At 45.3% G+C, this 7,500-nt stretch overlaps 1 long non-coding RNA gene across 2 annotated transcripts in view; it reads left to right on the top strand.

Moving 5' to 3' along the window:
- LOC138019767 (uncharacterized) overlaps positions 1-7,128 on the top strand; it is a 7,685-nt gene extending 557 nt beyond the window's left edge. For both annotated transcript variants that reach the window (XR_011126231.1, XR_011126230.1), the window contains exon 3: positions 6,035-7,128. This is a non-coding gene — a long non-coding RNA (uncharacterized lncRNA). The remainder of the gene's footprint in view (positions 1-6,034) is intronic.
- Positions 7,129-7,500: the final 372 nt, after the last annotated feature.

The following is a 7,500-nucleotide window of genomic DNA, read 5'->3' as shown; positions in this document are numbered from 1 at the left end:
ATTGTCCCAGTCATCTGACCTGAAGAAATCTTGTGGAAAGTTTTGATATCTGGCTGGCTGTCATTTTGACTGTCATTACTTTCAAGATGTGAGCAACTGTTTTTATCTGCACTGTTTGACAAAACCTCTTATTAAGGGAGTCAGTTAAATTTAGTTTTTTATATAAAGGGATCTTTACAAATAGGGCACAGATTTCCATGTTTTTTTCAAGCATCTTAAGTGACATCTGACCATTTGTTGATGTAATTTGTTGCTATTGTAGGTTTGTAGTTTCTTTTCGGTGTGGAAAAAGTGATCCCTACCAGTGAATTTTTATGCCAAAAAAATGTTCCTACCCATGAGTTAGCCTGAATTTCAGTCGCCTCTCTCCCCGAGTGACTTAGCGAGTGGAGGAGGCGGCTGAAAATCAAGGCTAACCATCAGTTTAAAGCTGTTTAATTAGAGCTAAGATTTTTGCAGCTGCCTCTAACGACAAACAGTGCAACATTTGTATCAGTCAAGGAAAAAGGCCAACAAGAATGATTACTCGTAAACGACTACTCGTAAACGACTCCTATCAGTCAGCTTAGAAAATTAGCAAAAAGGTATTTCACGAGAGAGAGCCAGATAATAAATGGAACCAGGAGTCCATTACCCGGAGCTTCCATCTGTATTGTACCCTTGAGGCAACCCTTTCCGTATATTTCTATTTTTAGATCTACTAAATAGTGACGTATGTGATTGAGAATAGAATACAATATGATTTTATTTGCTCAGTTCATAGTTAATGTACAATTTAAAGTCGGAAACAAACAGATAAATAGATAAAATGGTAATAATTACAAGTCTAATTAATTAATTTAATTTGAAAGTGTAAAATTGCCACGCCAGTTTAAAAATATTTATCATGGAGATTGATCATGCGCAAAAATTAAAAAAATCGGTTTGACAAGTCGCAACTGGGCTGACTCACCCATTTCTTTGGATGAGCGCAAATCAAAGAATGTCGAGGCGGCTGGCAGAGTCGTCTTTCCTCTTCCCGACTTATCACCACAACTACTGTGACCACCGCAACTACTGCGACCGCCACGACCACTGTGACAACCATAACCACCACAACTACTGTGACCACCACGACCACTGTGACCACCATGACCATCACGACCACCACAACTACTGTGACCACTACGACCACTGTGACAACTACGATCACTGTCACCACGATTACAACCACAACTACTGTGACCACTACCACCACCATGACCACCACAGCTATTGTGACCAATACGCTCACTGTCACCACGATAACCACCACGACCACTGTGACCACCATCACCACCACGACCACCACAACTACTGTGACCACTACGACCACTGTGACCACCAAGACCACCGCGACCACCACAACTACTGTCACCACTACGACCACCACAACTACTGTGATCACCACGACCACCATGACCACCATAGCTATCGTGACCAATACGATCACTGTCACCACCATAACAACCATAACTACTATGACCACCATGACCACCACGACCACTGTGATCAACATGATCACCACAACTACTGTGACCACTATGACCACCACAACTACTGTGACCACCATGACCAATACGATCACTGTCACCACCATAACCACCACAACTACTGTGACCACCACGACAACTGTGATCAACATGACCACCACAACTACTGTGACCCACATGACCACTACGACCACTGTAACCACCATAACCACCACAACTACTGTGACCACCATGACCACCACAACTACTGTGACCACTACAACCACTGTGACCACCAAGACCACCAGAACTACTGTGATCACCACAGCTACTGTGACCACTACGACCAACACAACTACTGTGATCACCCCGACCACCATGACCACCACAGCTATTGTGACCAATACGATCACTGTCACCACCATAACAACCACAACTACTGTGGCCACTACCACCACCACAACTACTGTGACCACCATGACCACCACAGCTAGTGTGACCAATACGATCACTGTCACCACCATAACCACCAGAACTACTGTGACCACCACGACCACTGTGACCACCATAACCACCACAACTACTGTGACCACCACGATCACCACAACTACTGTGACCACCACAACCACTACGACCACCACAACTACTGTGACCACCACAACCACCATGACCACCACAGCTATTGTTACCAATACGATCACTGTCACCACCATAACCACCACAACTACTGTGACCACCATGACCACCACAAATACTGTCACCACCACAACTACTGTAACCACTACCACCACGGTGACCACCATAACAACCACAACTACTGTGACCACGACGACCACTGTGACCACCAAGACCACCACAACTACTGTGACCACTACGACCATACGACCACCACAACTACTGTGATCACCACGACCACCATGACCACCACGGCTATTGTGACCACCATAACCACCACGACCACTGTGATCAACATGATCACCACAACTACTGTGACCACTACGACCACCACAACTACTGTGACCACCATGACCATTTCGATCACTGTCACCACCATAACAACCACAACTAACAACTACCATGACCACCACAACTACTGTGACCACCATGACCACCACGACCACTGTGATCAACATGATCACCACAACTACTGTGACCACTACGACCACCACAACTACTGTGACCACCATGACCATAACGATCACTGTCACCAGCATAACCACCACAACTACTGTGACCACCACGACCACTGTGACCAACATGACCACCACAACTACTGTGATCACTACGACCACTGTAACCACCATAACCTCCATGACCACCACAACTACTGTGACCACTATGACCACTGTGACCACCAAGACCACCACAACTACTGTGACCACCACGACCACCACAACTACTATAATCACCACGACCACCATGACCACCACAGCTATTGTGACCAATACGATCACTGTCACCACCATAACCACCACAACTACTGTGACCAATATGACCACCACAACTACTGTGACCACCACAACTACTGTGACCACCACGACCACCACAACTACTGTGATCACCACAACCACCATGACCACCACGGCTCCTGTGACCAATACGAGTACTGTCACCACCATAACAACCACAACTAACATGACCACCACAACTACTGTGACCACTACGACCACTGTAACCACCATAACCACCACAACTACTGTGACCACCATGACCACCACAACTACTGTAACCACCAAGACCACCAGAACTACTGTGATCACCACAGCTACTGTGACCACTACGACCAACACAACTACTGTGATCACCCCGACCACCATGACCACCACAGCTATTGTGACCAATACGATCACTGTCACCACCATAACAACCACAACTACTGTGACCACTACCACCACCACAACTACTGTGACCACCATGACCACCACAGCTAGTGTGACCAATACGATCACTGTCACCACCATAACCACCAGAACTACTGTGACCACCACGACCACTGTGACCACCATAACCACCACAACTACTGTGACCACCACGATCACCACAACTACTGTGACCACCACAACCACTACGACCACCACAACTACTGTGACCACCACAACCACCATGACCACCACAGCTATTGTTACCAATACGATCACTGTCACCACCACGACCACTGTGACCACCATGACCACCACAAATACTGTCACCACCACAACTACTGTAACCACTACCACCACGGTGACCACCATAACAACCACAACTACTGTGACCACGACGACCACTGTGACCACCAAGACCACCACAACTACTGTGACCACTACGACCACCACGACCACCACAACTACTGTGATCACCACGACCACCATGACCACCACAGCTATTGTGACCACCATGACCACCACGACCACTGTGATCAACATGATCACCACAACTACTGTGACCACTACGACCACCACAACTACTGTGACCACCATGACCAATACGATCACTGTCACCACCATAACAACCACAACTAACAAGTACCATGACCACCATAACTACTCTGACCACCATGACCACGACGACCACTGTGACCACCAAGACCACCACAACTACTGTGACCACTACGACCACCACAACTACCATGACCACCATGACCATTACGATCACTGTCACCACCATAACCACCACAACTACTGTGACCACCACGACCACTGTGACCAACATGACCACCACAACTACTGTGATCACTACGACCACTGTAACCACCATAACCTCCATGACCACCACAACTACTTTGACCACTACGACCACCACAACTACTGTGACCACTAAGACCACCACAACTACTGTGATCACCGCGACCACCATGACCACCACAGCTCTTGTGACCAATACGATCACTGTCACCACCATAACAACCACAACTAACATGACCACTACAACTACTGTGACCACTACGACCACCACAACTACTGTGACCACCATGACCACCACAGCTATTGTGACCAATACGATCACTGTCATCACCATAACCACCACAACTACTGTGACCACCATGACCACCACAACCACTCTGACCACTACGACCACTGTGACCACAAAGACCAAAACAACTACTGTGACTATCACGACCACCACAACTACTGTGACCACCACGACCACCATGACCACCACAGCTATTGTGACCAATACGATCACTGTCACCACCATAACCGCCACGACCACCACAACTACTGTGACCACCATGCACGACCACTATGACCACTGTGGCGACCATGACCACCACAACTACCATGACCACTATGACCACCATGACCACCACAACTACTGTAACCACTACGATCACTGTCACCACCATAACCACCACAACTACCATGACCACCACAGCTATTGTGACCAATACAATCACTGTCACCACCATAACTACCACAACTACTGACCACCATGACCACCACAAGTACTGTGACCACTGTGACCACCACAACCACTGTGACCACCACAACTACTGTGACCACCACAACTACTGTGACCACTACGATCATTGTCACCATTTTAACCACCACAACTACCATGACCACTACAACAAATGTGACCACCACGACCACTGTGACCACCACAACCACTGTGACCACCACAACTACTGTGACCACCACAACTACTGTGAGGACCACGACCACGACAACTACTGTGACCACCACAACTACTGTGACCAGTACGACCACCACAACTACTGTGACCACTACGACCACCACAACTACTGTGACCACCATGACGAATACGATCACTGTCACCACCATAACCACCACAACTACTGTGACCACTACGACCACTGTGACCACCGTAACCACCACGACCACTGTGATAACCATGACCACCACAACTACTGTGAGCCCCATGACCACAACAACAGTTACTACTGTGACCACCATGACCATCACAGCTACTGTGACCACCACAACTACTGTGACCATCACGACCACCATGACCACCATAGCTATTGTGACCAATACGATCACTGTCACCACCACAACTACTGTGACCACCCTGACCAGTGACGACCATGACCACCACAACTACTGTGACCACCACGACCACCACAGCTACTGTGACCACTAGGACCCCTGTGACCACCAAGACCACCACAACTACTGTGACCTCCACGACCACCACAACTACTGTGACCACTACGACCACCACAACTACTGTGACCACTACGATCACCATGACCACCACAGCTATTGTGACCAATACGATCACTGTCACCACCATAACCATCACAACTACTGTGACCACTACGACCACTGTGAACACCATAACCACCACAACTACTGTGACCAATACGATCACTGTGACAACCATGAACACCGCAACTACTGTGACCAAAACCTCTTATTAAGGGAGTCAGTCAAGCTTAGTTTTTTTTATAAAGGGATCTTTACAAATAGGGCACAGATTTCCATGTTTTTTTCAAGTATCTTAGTGACATCTGCGCATGAAAATGACCAAGTGATAATAATATTATTGTTTTACTTGATCAGTTTCCTGTTGTTTCTTAAACATGTCATTTATTCTTATTCCAGTGCCTAAATCTAAAACTCTTCCTGGTGTGTGTGTGCTGATCTGGTCAAACCATGCATGGCAAGCAACATTCCAGATTGTTTTCAGAGATTGTGATGAGGAGTTCAGCGTTGAATATTTTATTGATTTTGTGATGAAAAAAGCCAGGGTTGTTATTCATCTCTCATTTTTTCCTGCATGAGATCCTGCATGATGACAACAGTATTACTGCAAATTAAACATCACAGATGTGAGCATGTCAGTGATTAATACAAGATGGTTTCCAAACAGCTCTTCAAAATTGTCTAGAAAAGGGACGATAATTATTTACTTGCCACACCTTCTAAGTCAATGGTTGACCAAGCAAATATAATTTGGTTTTTTTTATTCAAGTAAACTGTCTTGCTTTCATTAATACAGCAGGGGCACCCAACGTCAATTTTCGGAAAATATCTGTTCGGAAGACCATTTGAGATCTATAATTTTCGGAACATTTGTTGTAAAATTTCTTGCTTTCCTGCCTCTCCTAGGATTTTCGAACATCTGAAAAATGGTATAATTGCTCATTTTAAACGGATTTTTACCCTAAAAAGGTCACCTAGAATTTTCGGGAGCCTTTTTTCTGGATAAAACTTTCGAAAAGGTACGTTTGATCCCTATAATTTTCGGATCACTAGACTTTTAGCTAGGAAATCCGAACAGATGAAAATATTTTAGGGGATAAAAATATGCCTATATCTACCGTTTAAATACTAAAATAAGTTTAACAATGCTATGTTTAAGTGGTTTTGAACTATATTCTCGTTGGGTGCCCCTGATACAGCTGTATGTTATTCTAGTCTTTCTCTTGCTGAGCATGGGTTTGGATATTAACTTCTGAGAATGCTCCTACTTGTAATAGTCTTAATAATGAATATACGGTACTTACAACAATAAAATTAGAGAGATATTTGAGTTAGTGTATATTGTGTTTTGTGGTAACACATATCATAGTAGTTGTTGTGGTTGTTGTTGTTGAAAATGAATCAGATAGAGTCATTGTGGGTCCAGATAGAGCCATTGTGGGTCTATCATTGGGTAGTGAAACTGGATCAGTTGTGCATAATAAAATGTTAGTATGAAGCAGAATGCCTCTAGTCTTGCTGGATGTATGATTACATTCCTCTTTCAGTATCTTTACACACTGTGCAAAATTTAGGCTGGATTTTTGCTGGTGCAATGCATGCAAAAGTGAAATGAGTATTTTCCAAACACATGCACGTGAATGTTTTCTATGTTTCATTATCATGATTCTCATGTCTCCCCACCCTCATCCCAGCAAGGCTCTACAAGGAGATCGACGAAGCTGGAGAAAAAAATTACAGTTACCTGCCAGCTGCAGGAAAAATGCTGAAAAAATATTTTCAACGATGGACCACTACCAAACTCCAAGTAAAAGGGAAACATCAAGTAGCATTGTAGTCAAATTTACCCCGGGGGGACTCCCATA

The sequence above is a fragment of the Montipora capricornis genome, chromosome 10 (genome assembly GCF_036669925.1).
Source record: "Montipora capricornis isolate CH-2021 chromosome 10, ASM3666992v2, whole genome shotgun sequence".
Classification (NCBI taxonomy): domain Eukaryota; kingdom Metazoa; phylum Cnidaria; class Anthozoa; order Scleractinia; family Acroporidae; genus Montipora; species Montipora capricornis.
The sequence above is the reverse complement of the archived record's forward strand: the minus strand, read 5'-3'. Positions and strand labels throughout refer to the sequence as shown.